General features: G+C 40.5%; 1 protein-coding gene and 1 long non-coding RNA gene across 7 annotated transcripts in view; both read right to left on the reverse strand.

Moving 5' to 3' along the window:
• The window catches only part of HIVEP1 (HIVEP zinc finger 1), a 130,263-nt gene that overhangs the window by 73,987 nt on the left and 41,274 nt on the right, over positions 1-15,002 (reverse strand). The gene's annotated exons all lie outside the window — the stretch shown is intronic.
• Positions 11,874-14,088, reverse strand: LOC133059910 (uncharacterized). Its single transcript, XR_009693649.1, has 4 exons — positions 13,950-14,088; positions 13,140-13,203; positions 12,845-12,921; positions 11,874-12,661 (listed from the first exon to the last, which is right to left on the reverse strand). It is a non-coding gene; the product is annotated as an uncharacterized LOC133059910 (long non-coding RNA).

Raw genomic sequence — 15,002 nt, forward strand, 5'->3', positions numbered from 1 at the left:
GTTTTAGTAAGCCAAATAAAGTTATCACTTAACAAAGTTTTAAATATATATACAATTTCTACTTTTATTGAAAAATTTCCAAAATGCCTTAATGTGAAATGATAGTTTCCAAGTAAATTCAGTAATAAATTTGTACATTTTACAAATCTTTACATTAATGTACCACTATGTATGATACCATGTCTAGATTTTACTTAACACTACTTTTATTAAAAAAAAAAAAAGACTTGGTTTAGCATTTCTTTCATGGATTAAATTAGGCAATTAGTTATCTTTAAAAATAAGCTGTAATAAGCAGTTAATGACTGTAACAGCCATACAATGTACCTTCACCTAAACCATTTCTGACTCAACTACTATAAAACAATCATTCAGATTTCATCAGAAGACTGAGATGTCAAATAAGTTTCTTTATATTTGGTAAGTTTAACATCTTATATGACTTCCTCTAGAGAAACATATTTTTGATGTAGAAATATTTTAAACCGCAGCTCAGAGTTTAAGCTAAAATTACCAATCACATTTGTTGTTAAACAAAGGCGTCATCCGCAATGATAGCCACAAGAAAACAAAAGACCAAAACAGTCATCACATTCAATCTACCACTGACGTCAAGAGAACAAACCAACAAGACCCCCCAAAATGATGCTACTACAAATGCATTAACAGACTTTTCTGTTTGACATAAAACTATTTCCAATAAAACCTATTAACAGCAATGACAGAATTCCTAACATTCACCTAAGACACAAGCAGGTTTATCTATAAAACACACAACTGATTTTCCTCTACCTATTTACGTAGGAAATTTCTTACAACTTTCATTGTTCCCTGTTCTTTATGCTCTGGCTACAGAGCTCTGTAACACCCGTATACTCAGGATCCCAGGCTAGTGACAGTCATATCTGGTTCCAGTCTCACCTACCCTGTTAGATCTTTCTGAGTGTATCATCCCCATCATCGTTTATTTGACTTGCTGTTTTGTCATTCATCTATACGCAAACACGCCGACTCAAGTGAGCCGCTTTCTTGTTGTAACAAGGGCGTACATTTGGTTTAATCTGTTTCAACTCTTTTCATCGAGTCTCGAGTGGAAGACATCAGGAAGGGTGGGAATACATACAACATTACAATCCATTCACTTCACACAGAGAATCCACAGGCGCTTCCACGAACATGTCTGTCACCCCCAGGGGTCTCTGCACAGTCACGTTACCAGGCATAACAGGTCAGCGGCCCCCCGTGATCTGAGCCACCTGGCCCCCCGCCCCGCACGTCACATTCTGGAGCAGCGCTGAGAAGGAACAGCTCGCTCAGGCTGCGGTCCTAGGAGTCCTCCCCCACTACCTCTCCATGGCAACGCGGCTACAGAAAAGCCAGTCCACCTCTTACGCAAATGAAAAAGAGGCCACAAATGTCAGCAGTCACAACATCCACCTCTTCCCTCCCTGCTTAATTTCCTTCTTAAAGTAACAGCAGTGCATTCTTCTCATTCTGTATTTCCAGAACACCTTCCAACGTTCCATGGATGGAAGAGCAGTTTAGGAAAATCAGAGTTAAAAAAAATCCATCTGTATGACCACTTACATAACGTAACTGAGAATCCAAAGACGGGTATGATTTGCTGAGGTTCATTTACCGAGGCAGTATCTCACTGTGTTCCCTTTGTATCGGGGCATCCTAGTGTTTGAGAGAAGAATCCTTTACAATATTAACCATCCTGTAATTTGGCTTTCTTAGAGAGAGACACAGAGAAAGAGGAGCAGGGAAACCATTCATTATGATTACCAGGAAACACTCAGGACTCAACACACATTGTTTCCTCTACAAGTTCATGTTTATTTAGAAAAATCAAGGTTTGCTTTTACTTGACCAAATAGTCAATTATCTATTAATAATACTACAGAGTGGAAAAGCTGAACAGATTACCTTCAACTGTTATCAGGTTTAGCTTATATTGCAACTGAACAGTTTCCTTTCATAAATATATTTTTTAAAAATATATAATGGCTAGTTTACACTTCATGTGGCTACAGATCAGAGAACAGAAGTAATTCTTGTCCACAGAACCTTGACTAAGAGCAACTGATAAATTTTAAAATGCCATATCTTAAAACATATGTTTTAATCCATTAAGATGCAACCAAGTATCAAATTCTGTAAACTGTCATCTGACATGTGATTATCTATTAATGAGAATTCTGACTGAATTCGCAGGGAGCAAGCTCCCATTGGTGGTTGATGAACAACACAAATGTGGATGTGGTTGTTTTAATATCTTCTAAAAGATGTATTTTCCAAGAGAAAACAAATTAGAATCCAAAACACGTATGTTACCTAAAAAACAATAGCAAAATTTTTTAAATATACCTGGAGGTGTGGACACACTTTTCCTGTCTCATGAAAAATGCAGTTTTAAAAGTTTCATTAATTATTCAGCATTTATCAAACACCTACCAGTGTGCTAGGCAACCTAAGTTTGGGAACAAATGTGAAGAAAAGAGATACTGATATTTAAGATGAAACCTAAAATGATATGGAAAGAACTGCATCTGGTACAGCCAGGGGAACACAGAACTCGAACAAAGGCCCGGAGGCAGGAGGAGCACCACGTGCAAGCCAGCACGTGGCTAAGGCCTGACACACAGTGCTTGTACAAGGTAGCTACTATATTGATAATTGAAAAATTACACGTGATCCGTGTGCACATGAAGGGCAAAAAGGAAGCAAGGTCCAACAGCTGAGCATCAGCTACGGTTATGGAGCGGTGGGATGAGACACTTTCAGAAAACATCATTCTGGGGTGGTAGGTGCTGTCCCTCAATTGGTCCAGCCCAGGGATGTGAGAGTTAGACCATAAAGAAAGCTGCGCAACGAAGGATTGATGCTTTTAAACTGTGGTGTTGGAGAAGACTCTCGAGAGTCCCTTGGACTGAAAGGAGATCCAACCAGTCCATCCTAGAGGAAATCAGTCTTGAATATTCTTTGGAAGGACTGATGCTGAAGCTGAAACTCCAATACTTTGGCCACCTGATGCAAAGAGCTGACTCACTGGAAAAGACCCTGATGCTGGGCAAGACTGAAGGCAGGAGAAGGGGACGACAGAGGATGAGATGGTTGGATGGCATCATCAGCTCGATGGACATGAGTTTGAGCAAGCTCCAGGAGATGGGGATGTACAGGGAAGCCTGGCATGCTGCAGTCCATGGGGTCGCAAAGAGCTGGACATGACTGAGCGAATGACCTGAACCAAGGGTTCTGGAGGATTCCCCATGGCGAAGCTCTCGGGAAGATGGATGAGTCCACAGCAGAAGTGGAGTCAAGAGGTTCTGGGAAAAGCATGAAGCTGGAAACAGCACATAGAGTCAGTCGAACCATAGGCATCCAGCCTTTCTGAAGTTCAAGTGTAAAAGAGAAGGATGTGGCTGCAGAAGTAGGCAAGATCAGGAAGGACTAAAAGCCACAAAAAAGGATCGGAGCCTTCATCCTGAGGTACATGGTAACAGTACAGGACTTCAGAGAACGTGTGATACCAGATTAAAAATAACTCAAGTGATCATTCAAATTGCTTTTGGATCATCTACAGTGGGAATTCCTCCCCCAGGGAAAAGAAAAAAAAAAAAAAAAACTATGAGAGAAGCACAGAGGAATGACTATGCATCTCAATGAAACAGCCCTTAAGCACACAGAGTAAGCCACCTTAAAGAGAGGTGCTGAATGAAATTCTCCTTCTCAAAGCCTTGAGCAGGTCAGCCCAGTGTGAACCAGATCATCAGACTCATGTCAAGAGACCAGGAATCCAGTGTCAGTGGCGCCACCACCTCCAAGGAGCAGCATGGGCCTGGGATGCCTGCCCAAGCGGGGAGTCACCCACAAAACTGGGGAATCCACCCCCTACCTACAAGTTCCATTCCATAATACAGTATCCCCACAGAAGCCCTTTATTCGGGTTACCTGTCTCCCAAGCTAGATTTTATAGGCTAGAGCCATGTTCTGTTCATTTTTATAACCTTAACATCTAACAAAATATCTACTCCATCAGAAAGGCCCCAAAATATTTTGAACAAATACTCTTCTGGTTCTTTTCAGCTACTATGAGCAATTACTTTAGAATTCTATTTGGGAATCAACTTAAAAAGAGCCAGCCAACTCAAAAGTTGGCCTGAAAAGTAATTTACATCACCAATTGTTTCCCTTCACCTTTATTTGACTATCTGCATGTTACTAAATGCAGGACTGGGAGAATGTTATATTTTTAAAAAACTAAAGTTTTCAGACTTACTTGTAAGCACTTTATAAACACAGGAAACATAAATTTTATGTTTTCCAAATCACCAGCAATACTGACAACTAGCAAATGCTCCCAGATCAAAACCCTCTACTTTACAGCAGCATTTTGGTTTTAAATGATGTTCTTTCTCAAACCCACACATTCAGCTTCTAGATTCTATATAAAAATGGGTAACGGAACATACCCAGACATCCCAGAGATGTGGAGGCATTTTTAAAGACAGATTAGTAATAGCAGTGAGAATACATCTGAACATCTGGATTTCTTCCTTCCCACACTAAAGAGGGGTTTCCCTGGTAGCTCAGCTGGCAAAGCATCTGCCTGAAATACAGGAGACCCCAGTTCAATTCCTGGGTCAGGAAGCTCTCCCGGAAGAGACGTGATGACCCAACATTCAGGCTTCAGGGATTTATTAACTCATGCCCTAATAGTCTTCATGTTTTACAACCACTGTGTGATGATTATTGACTGTTAGGAGGGATTTTGAAGAAATATCAACTCCCTTCCCATCCTTCAAATATACATTTCATACTAACCATTCTAATCTATTTAGAAAAGGTAACTGAGATGACCTTTTAAAATCATTTATGTCTGAGATTGTAGAATATGCAGATTAACTTCAAGACCATCTTCTAGACAACACTCAAAAGTGAAACTCCCAGAATGGGGGCAAGGGTGAGCATGAGCTTGCTCTTAAGTTCCTAGGCTAGCGACTCCTCACCATTTCAAGGGTGAGGACCTACGTTTAACAAAAAGTTCTGGAGCCCTCCCAGGGATCGTGGATATAGTTTTACTCTCTGACTGATTTAGGAATCTTATTGATGATAAAAGTATATAAAAGCAACTTTCAAGTGGATCTGTATTTCACTAGTCCTAATACTATCTATATCACTGACCTAATTAAAATAAAGGTTCTCCAAAACATATTAAATGACTGAAAGATCACCACACCAAGTCAGTTTTATCTCAGTAATAAAAGGATAGCGTGACACCAGAAAAATCTATTCCTACAATTCACTACAATTCCATATGGAAAAATATCACTATAGAAGTTAAAACAAAGTAATAAAAATTGCATACCAATTCCCATCAAAATGCCCAGAAAGTTATAATTAGAAGATAATTTCTGAAACTGTGTAAATAAGATCCACAAGAAGCTAACTGTGAATGTCATAGTTAACGGAATGTGATAGTCTTAAAAGAACTAAGATTAACTGACACTCATGTTTCTGTCACTTAAATTCACGTATGTTAACATCTTGCCACATTTACCTTATCTCTCTGTATGTTCTGTTTTTGGTTTTGCTTGTGGTACAGTTAAAAGTACATGGAAACTACCTACTTTTGTGAGTTGACTCTGTATTTTGGCTACTTTCGGGCTTCCCAGGTGGTGCAATGGGAAAGAATCGACCTGCCAATGCAGGAGAAATATCACTATAGATATTTAACTCTATTTAGGGTCTATTAAACTGTATTTAACTGCAGACTACCAAAAGCATTTGAAGTATCAAATAGTACCACTGATTAAATTCTGACATTGATAAAATCAGTGGTACTATTTGATACTTCAACTAGAGGTCCTGAACAACTCGATAAAATAAGAAAGGAAATTTTAAAGAGGCATGATTGTAAAGGAAGAAACAAAATCATTTATTTGCAGCTGATATGACAATCTAATGAGGAAAACTAAGAAAATCAACTTGAACTGTTTAAGAATGAGTAAGAATTCAGTCAAGTGTGTGTGCGCTCAGTCGGGTCTGACTCTGCGGCCCCATGGACTATACAGCCCGCCAGGCTCCTCTGTCCATGGGACTCTCCAGGCAAGAATGCTAGATTGGGTTACCATTTCCAACTCCAGGGGATCTTCCCCACCCAGGGATCGAACCTGCATCTCTTGTGTCTCCTGCATTGGCAGGCAGATTCTTTCCCATTGCACCACCTGGGAAGCCCAAAAGTAGCCATATATAGAGTCAACTCACAAAAGTAGATAGTGTCCATGTACTTTTAAATGTGCCACGAGCAAAACCAAAAACAGAACATATAGAGAGAGAAGGTAAATGTGGCAAGATGTTAACATACGTGAATTTAAGTAACGGAAACATGAGTATCAGTTAATCTTAGTGCTTTTAAGACTATCATATTACGTTGGCCTAAAGCTCCATATAACATGGGAAGTAAATTCAAGACACTTCCTTCCTCCTCTAATCTTCTCCCGCTGCCCATTACCCCACTGGCAGTTTATTTATCCTGTTTCACCTCCAAATAAATCTGAGGGCATTTAAGCTTATTTTCTGCTCTGTGTTCTGTACTGTGGCTCTTCATTAACTCATCACTCTAGATCTCAGCTTTTGTTTCAACTCTTGGACCCTAAAATGGCCCAAGGACTTCCTAGCCCAATACACATCTCTGTTAACTAAACTGCTGAGCAACAAAATGTAAAACAAAAGAACCAAATGTCACATCATCCTTGCCTTGAGTATGCTATGAAGCACGGTCCCCTTAAATGATGTAGAGACCTCCACGTCTCACTGCATTGACGTTATAAACAGCACTGGCTTCATTGGATCCTTGTCTTGGGTACATGTTTATCTACATCATTGGGCTTGTTTTGGGCTTAACTTACTTTGTGAGCAGGTTGGTGCTTTTTGACCATAATGATGAAATCTCACGCGTCAAAACCACAATGCTTGCTGCAAGAATTCAACTCATACCTTGAAATTTGCTAACTCAGAAAATATTCTAGCCCAGGAGTCAAACACTCAACCAGAAGGATGAATGATTTCTTCTCTCCCAGACTGGGTATTTGGTGAGAGGCAGACATAAAATGCCTGCATTCTATCATCTGGTTTGTGGCAACTCCTCGGATCAAGCACAGAGGTTTTCTATTTTAAATATAAGCTATGAAAGATAACAAAATCAGTAAGATAATAAATTAGTTACAAAAATCAGTAAGAATAAGTTTAATTGAAGAATTGTTTTCTTTCCACTTTAGATTCCTCAAGAATAACTTCTATTAGCCTCTTGAGACTTTGGGTTGCAACATAAATTACAATTTTAATTCTATAATAATTTAGGTAATTGTTTCAATCTATACTTTCCCACCAAGCAAAAAACTCTACAAGAAGAGGAACCTTGTCCATCTAGTTTTGCACTGAAGTCTGACCCCTCAGCATGAAGACATTCAATCTTCATGGAAGAGTAGATGACAGTAGATCAAACTGAAACAAACAACAGTTAAGTTTCTAAAATAGGTATTTAAAATACAAAGTATTTTTATTAAAAGTATTACAGGATAAATATAAAAATGAATATTACAATCTGGAATCAGCTTCTCAAATGCTCAGAGTTTTTAACAAACAAGAAGCAAGACATCTTTGATCAAATAATTTGTATGCCATCAAATCACGTTAATTAGAAAAGTGAAAAAAAGGTTCTACGATAATGATTAGATTAAATGGAAATAAACCAATAGTGTGATGCAATGTCATGCAGTCATCTGAAACAAAGTCTAAGAGGAATACTTATGACATTGAGAAATATTAGTGACAGATACCATTAAAGGGGAGCACCAGAAAATAAGTACTGTATGATCCCAACTGTGCTTTATTATGTATCCATATGTAATTATATGTGCATATGCAGATGTATGCAAAGGTACACGTATATAGTCTAGACACATGTATACATATACATATATGAAATATGTCAAATTGCTAGTAGTTATTTCTGGATGACACAGTTCAGAGTGATTTTTGTGGATCTTTCAAGTTTTCTGCGATAAACATATCAACAAATTTTTTTTCTTTTTTTGGTAACTCTGCCTACAAAGGGAGAGAGAAAGATGGACCTTAATTTCCACAGCATAAACATCGGTTTCAGTCTAATTACTGACACAGTCATCAGTCAAATGTGTGAACCAAACATAATACTCTAACATGCCCCACATTGCATCAGAGCTGACTAGAGGAGCTCGGATCAAAGTTACCTGAATAGAGAGCAGACACTACATCCCTGCTGCTGAGAGCCGAGCACCAGGGTTTGAAAGCGACTAGCTTTCAAGCAGGGGCTTCCCTGGTGGCTCAGCTGGGAAAGAATCTGCCTGCAATGCAGGAGGACCTGGGTTCGATCCCTGGGTAGGGAAGATTCCCTGGAGAAGGGGAAGGCTACCCACTCCAGTATTCTTGCCTGGAGAATCCCCATGAACAGAGGAGCCTGGGGTCGCCAAGAGTCAGACACGATGGACTGACCAAGCACAGCACAGCTTTCAAGTACAGTAGACTCTTCCTGCAATGCAGGGAGAAGATACGTCTTTTTTCCCTCTGATTTTAACAAGATATATCTCTTGTTTTTAATGGCAAATGATGAAAATATATACATTTTCTCTCCCTCTATTATCCGACTTGTAAGACTCTTTATTAAAAAAAATTACCTTAAATATGGAAAAATAAAATAATCACCATCCATGCAAATATTTGTCACAGCAGTACTTATTTTAGAGAAGAATGGGAAGCCACCACATAACAGAGTTGTGCGTGTTTATTCTTATGGTCTTAGGTCATCTCTTGTTTTGTTTGAGGTTTGACAAAACTGGGAAAGGAAAAGTGGAGTTTTATTTTCTTTCCCACCATACGCTGACTGCAGCAGCATGTAACCCCCACACCTGTCCTCTTAGTACCAATAGGCTCATCTCAGTTCAGATGTGGAGTCAGTTCTACTCTTACCAGGCACTGGTGGAGGTCAACAACTCCCCCAAGGGCCTGAGAACCTTTCTATTGGTCTTCTGCACCAAGACTCACAGTATCTATTTATGTTTTCCTGATCTATCCAAACATTTGGTTAGTTTATCATTAAGAACAAGACCTTCTAGAACTAACACCCAAAAAAGATGTCCTTTTCATTATAGGGGACTAGAATGCAAAAGTAGGAAGTCAAGAAATATCTGGAGTAACAGGCAAATTTGGCCTTGGAGTACAGAATGAAACAGGGCAAAGGTTTTGCTGAGAGAACGTGCTGGTCATAGCAAACACCCTCTTCCAACAACACAAGAGAAGACTCTACACATGGACATCACCAGATGGTCAACACCAAAATCAGATTGATTATATTCTTTGCAGCCAAAGATAGAGAAGTTCTATATAGTCGGCAAAAACAAGACCAGAAGCTGACAGTGGCACAGACCATGAACTCCTTACTGCCAAATTCACACTTAAATTGAAGAAAGTAGGGAAAACCACCAGACCATTCAGGTATGACCTAAATCAAATCCCTTACGATACAGTGGAAGTGGCAAACAGATTCAAGGGATTAGATCTGACAGAAACAGTGCCTGAAGAACTATGGACGGAGGTTCATGACATTGTACAGGAGACAGGGATCAAGATCGTCCCCAAATAAAAGAAATGCAAAAAGGCAAAATGGTTGTCTGAGGAGGCCTTACAAATAGCTGCGAATAGAAGAGAAGCAAAAGGCAAAGGAGAAAAGGAAAGATATTCCTATTTGAATGCAGAGTTCCAAAGAACAGCCAGGAGAAATAAGAAAGCCTTCCTCAGCGATCAATGCAAAGAAATAGAGGAAAACAACAGAATGGGAAAGACTAGAGATCTCTTCAAGAAAATTAGAGATACCAAGGGAACATTTCACGCAAAGATGGGCACAATAACGGACATAAATGGTATGGACCTAACAGAAGCAGACATTAAGAAGAGGTGGCAAGAATACACAGAAGAACTATACAAAAAAGATCTTTAAGACCCAGATAATCACAATGGTGTGATCACCAACCTAGAGCCAGACATCTTGGAAAGTGAAGTCAAATGGGCCTTAGGAAGCATCACTAGGGACAAAGTTAGGGGAGGTGATGGAATTCCAGTTGAGCTATTTCAAATCCTAAAAGATGATGCTATGAAAGTGTTGCACTCAATATGCCAGCAAATTTGGAAAACCCAACAGTGGCCACAGGACTGGAAAAGGTCAGTTTTCATTTCAATCCCAAAGAAAGGCAATGCCAAAGAATGCTCAACCTATCACACAATTGCGTTCATCTCACACGCTAGTAAAGTAATGCTCAAAATTCTCCAAGCCAGTCTTCAACAGTACGTGAACCGTGAACTTCCAGATGTTCAAGTCGGATTTAGAAAAGGCAGAGGAACCGGAGATCTAATTGCCAACATCTGTTGGATCATAGAAAAAGCAAGAGAGTTCCAGAAAAACATCTACCTCTGCTTTATTGACTATGCCAAAGCCTTTGACTGTGTGGATCACAACAAACTGTGGAAAATTCTGAGAGATGGGAATACCAGACCACCTGACCTGCCTCTTGAGAACTCTGTTTGCAGGTCAGGAAGCAACAGTTAGAACTGGACATGGAACCACAGACTGGTTCCATATAGTAAAAGGAGTACGTCAAGGCTGTATATTGTCACCCTGCTTATTTAACTTATATGCAGAGTACATCATGAGAAACGCTGGGCTGGAAGAAGCACAAGCTGGCATCAAGACTGCCGGGAGAAATATCAATAACCTCAGATATGCAGATGATACACCACCCTTATGGCAGAAAGAAAAGAAGAACTAAAGAGCCTCTTGATGAAAGTGAAAGAGGAGAGTGAAAAAGTTGGCTTGAGGCTCAACATTCAGAAATCGAAGATCATGGCATGTGGTCCCACCACTTCATGGCAAATAAATGGGGAAACAGTGGAAACAGTGTCAGACTTTATTTTGCGAGGCTCCAAAATCACTGCAGATGGTGACTGCAGCCATGAAATTAAAAGACGCTTGCTCCTTGGAAGAAATGTTATGACCAACCTAGACAGCACATTAAAAAGCAGAGAAATTACTTTGCCAACAAAGGTCCATCTAGTCAAGGCTATTGTTTTTCCAGTAGTCTTGTATGGATGTGAGAGCTGGACTATAAAGAAAGCTGAGTGCCAAAGAATTGATGCTTTTGAACTGTCGTGCTGGAGAAGAATCTTGAGAGTCCCTTGGACTGCAAGGAGATCCAGTCAGTCCATCCTGAAGGAAATCGGTCCTGAATATTCATCAGAAGGACTGATGCTGAAGCTGAAACTCCAATACTTTGGCCACCTGACGTGAAGAACTGACTCCTTGGAAAAGACCCTGATGCTAGTAAAGATTGAAGGCAGGAGGAGAAAGGGACGACAGAGGATGAGATGGCTGGATGGCATCGCCAACTCAATGGACATGAGTTTGAGTAAACTCCAGGAGTTGGTGATGGACAGGGAGGCCTGGCGTGCTGCAGTCCGTGGGGTGGCAAAGAGTGAGCGACTCGAATGAGCGACACGAATGAGCGACTGAACTGAACTAAACTGACTGATAATTCAGAATGTTTTCCCATGATAATCTTTTTTTTCCCAAAGCTTATAACACATTTCTATACTATTTCTCTTACTTTTACCCTTGGTAAACTTTATCTTCTAATTTGACCAGGAGAAAAATCCCACTTCTCTTCTTTTTAAACAAACCATAAAATGATCTCAGGACCTCTCAATGTTTAAAGGGTAGCAAGTAAAATTTGACTAGGCCTGCCAGAGAAAAGTCCAACACACACACAAAAAAAACCTAGTACATCAGAAAGTATTTGTGATAATTTTATATTTCATCTTAGGCAAACCAGTATTCTGAAACACCACATACTTGAGACAATATCCTTTTAGGTTTTCCCCAAAATGGGTATGTGAACTAAAACAGTTGCATACAAAGTCTTGTGATCTAGGGAAAGTTTACAGCTGTGAAGTGTAACAGGCACGTGGCCCAGGTTGCAGGAACGATATAACTCTTCCAACAATGAAAATCCGATTATTTTAAATAGTACTTTTTTGTTTAATTTTTTTTTTAATTATGAAAGTATGGTAACACACTTACAGGAGACTTGGAAAATACAGAACAAAGTTACATATGGTTCCACTATGTATTACAATTATTTTTAAGTAGGTAAATTAAGATTTTTAGTTGGAGTTTCAATATTAAACTCTCAAAATTATTGGAATGAAGAGACAGAAAAGTAGAAGGATACAGTAGGCTGGAAAAGTACTATAAACCAATTCAACATAATTAAGATTTATACAATGTTCACACAACAGCAGGATACAAATTGTATTCAAGTTCCCACAGTCTATAAACCAGGAGACACTGGAACATATCCAGGGGCATAAAACAAGATGCAAAAATTTCACAGAGTCTTTTCTCTTGTCACTATGAAATTATGTTAGAAATCAATACCAAAAGCTATTAATTTCTCATTTTGATACTAATTTCTTATTTTGCTGCAATCATCCTCTGTGTTTTTCAGTCTTTTAACTTTTTTGAGGCTTTCCACGTATAAGTCAAAGATCTCTCTTGATGAATGACACGCTGCGGGTGAAAATACGTGAGTTATTTTTAAATATTGTATTTAACATGAAAATCCCCACCTCTTACTCCAAGGAACGACTGTGTAAGTATTTGTTCCAAGTCTTCATGTAACATTTCCTCATCATTTTGCATGGTCTTTAACAACTGTTGGGTCAACTAAATTTCTAGATAACAAGTAGTTACCTAATCTTAAATCTGGTGAAAGAGGATCCTGAGGTTTCGTTTCAGGACAAGAAAAGGAAGTTGAGGCATCGGCGGCCCTGGGAACAGCAAGGATTTTGTTTACAGACAAACCAAGGCTCCCTTCGAGCTGGGCCACCCACTGGCTGCCTAACACCAGGCAAGCAACACCACTCCCAGCCCCACACTCAGCTTTTCCACCAAAGACAAAACGAAACAAAAACCCCCAAATTAAACAGCACCATCTGCCTCAAGAGATGAATTTGAATTCCCGAAAGAGAGAACAGATGTAACGTACCAGACACTGAGGGGAGAGTCAGTGGAGGTCAGGTCTTCCTCCTTTCTTCATAAATACACACTTTCTAAACATCAAAAAACCTTATATGCATAAGGGTCAGAAAAACTTGAAACTAGCTGATGTACTACGGCAGCATATTTAGAACATTACTTTTTTCACTGGGGTATAATGAGACCCCAGTTCGATTCCTGGGTCAGGAAGATCCGCTGGAGAAGGGATGGGCTACCCACTCCAGGATTCTTGGGCTTCCCTTGTGGCTCAGCTGGTAAAGAACCCGCCTGCAATGTGGGAGACCTGGGTTTGGTCTCTGGGTTCGGAAGATCCCCTGGAGAAGGGAAAGGCTACCCACTCCAGTATTCTGGCCTGGAGAATTCCATGGACTGTATAGTCCATGGGGTTGCAAAGAGCTGGACACAACTGAGCAACTTTCACTTTTTCATAATTGCTTTATAATTTTGTACAACAGAATGTATACATATATTCCCTTGCCCTTAGCCCTACTTTCCACCCACAATGCCATCCCACCCACCTAGGTCACCAAAGAACACAGAGCTGAGCTCCCTACGTGGAACATTAATTTTTTTAAAGGACGTGTAAGGAAGTTAAAATGTATTCATAAAAGCCCTTAAATGTTATATCACACTACATACACAAAGCCATCCCTTTAAATACGTGTCTGCCCATTCTGGATGCCCCTGATCACACATTTCACTACTCAGACCAGTGTCCTCATCATGTGAAACAAAACCTAAAGGCAAAGAATAACTCAACACATTCACAATCTGGACAGACATGCTGTGGTTCCGTTACCATCAGAAGGCAGCTCTTTACACCTCTAAGGCCTGCACAGTTGGAAGGGAGAGCTTTCAAACGCACTCGGGGCCCAGAAGCCAGAGAGGCTGGACAGCCTCCAGGGCCGGGCAGGCTGAACACACGGCCTCCCTCAGCGGAAAGTCCCCACAGGACGTCTGAACTCATTCTGAAAGCAGGGGGCAGTTCCTCCTACGACTCATGTGGGTGAGTTTCTAGAAAAAGACGGTTTGCAGAGAGCCACAGAGGTTCTCTCCGGAGCAGCTGGAGCGGAATTATGGGCGAAGGTCGTGATGGAGAGAGAGGCAGGGAAAGACAGCGCGCGCTTGGGAAGGGTGAGGAGGGCTGAAACAGCGACCGCAAATCCCGTCCCTCTAGGAGCTGACTGCAGAAATACCCACTCGCTCCTGCCCCACCACCTCCCTTCCTGTCGGAAAAGCAAACAAACAAACAAAAATGGTTACAGTCTGTGTGTTCATGGGTAAAGTGTGACTAGATTCGTTTCCTTTCCTCTGGAGACACAGAGCATGGGTCCTTTGAACATGCATATACTTACACTTTTATATGTTACCTATAGATTATATCACACACACGCCGTAGACAAAAATGGAAGAACCATCATATTTTGAATGGCTGCCTACTGCAGGGGAAGGAAGGCCACCCGTGACAGCCGGACTTCTCTGACGGCAGCTCACTTCCTAGATTATGCTTACGAACCACTTAAAGATTTTACATAACTACAAAAGAAAAATCTTAAAACAAAACCATCTCTAAAATTCAAAAACAAAATGACAAAGTGAATTTCAGGATGTACGGAGTTGTGGCATAACCCTCCAAATGGGAACAAGGGACACTGAGACACACCACTTCAGTGACGTAACCCGAGTGCTCTGCACCCTGAGGGGGAAGTGTCGGTGGTGGCGTGAATCTGAAACCTACGTCAAGGCTGTACGTTGTCACCTGCTTATTTAACTTATGTGCAGAGTCCATCATGAGAAACTCTGGGCTGGAAGAAGCACAAGCTGGCATCAAGACTGCCGGGAGAAATATCAA

Source organism: Dama dama, chromosome 7 (assembly GCF_033118175.1).
Source record: "Dama dama isolate Ldn47 chromosome 7, ASM3311817v1, whole genome shotgun sequence".
NCBI lineage: Eukaryota > Metazoa > Chordata > Mammalia > Artiodactyla > Cervidae > Dama > Dama dama.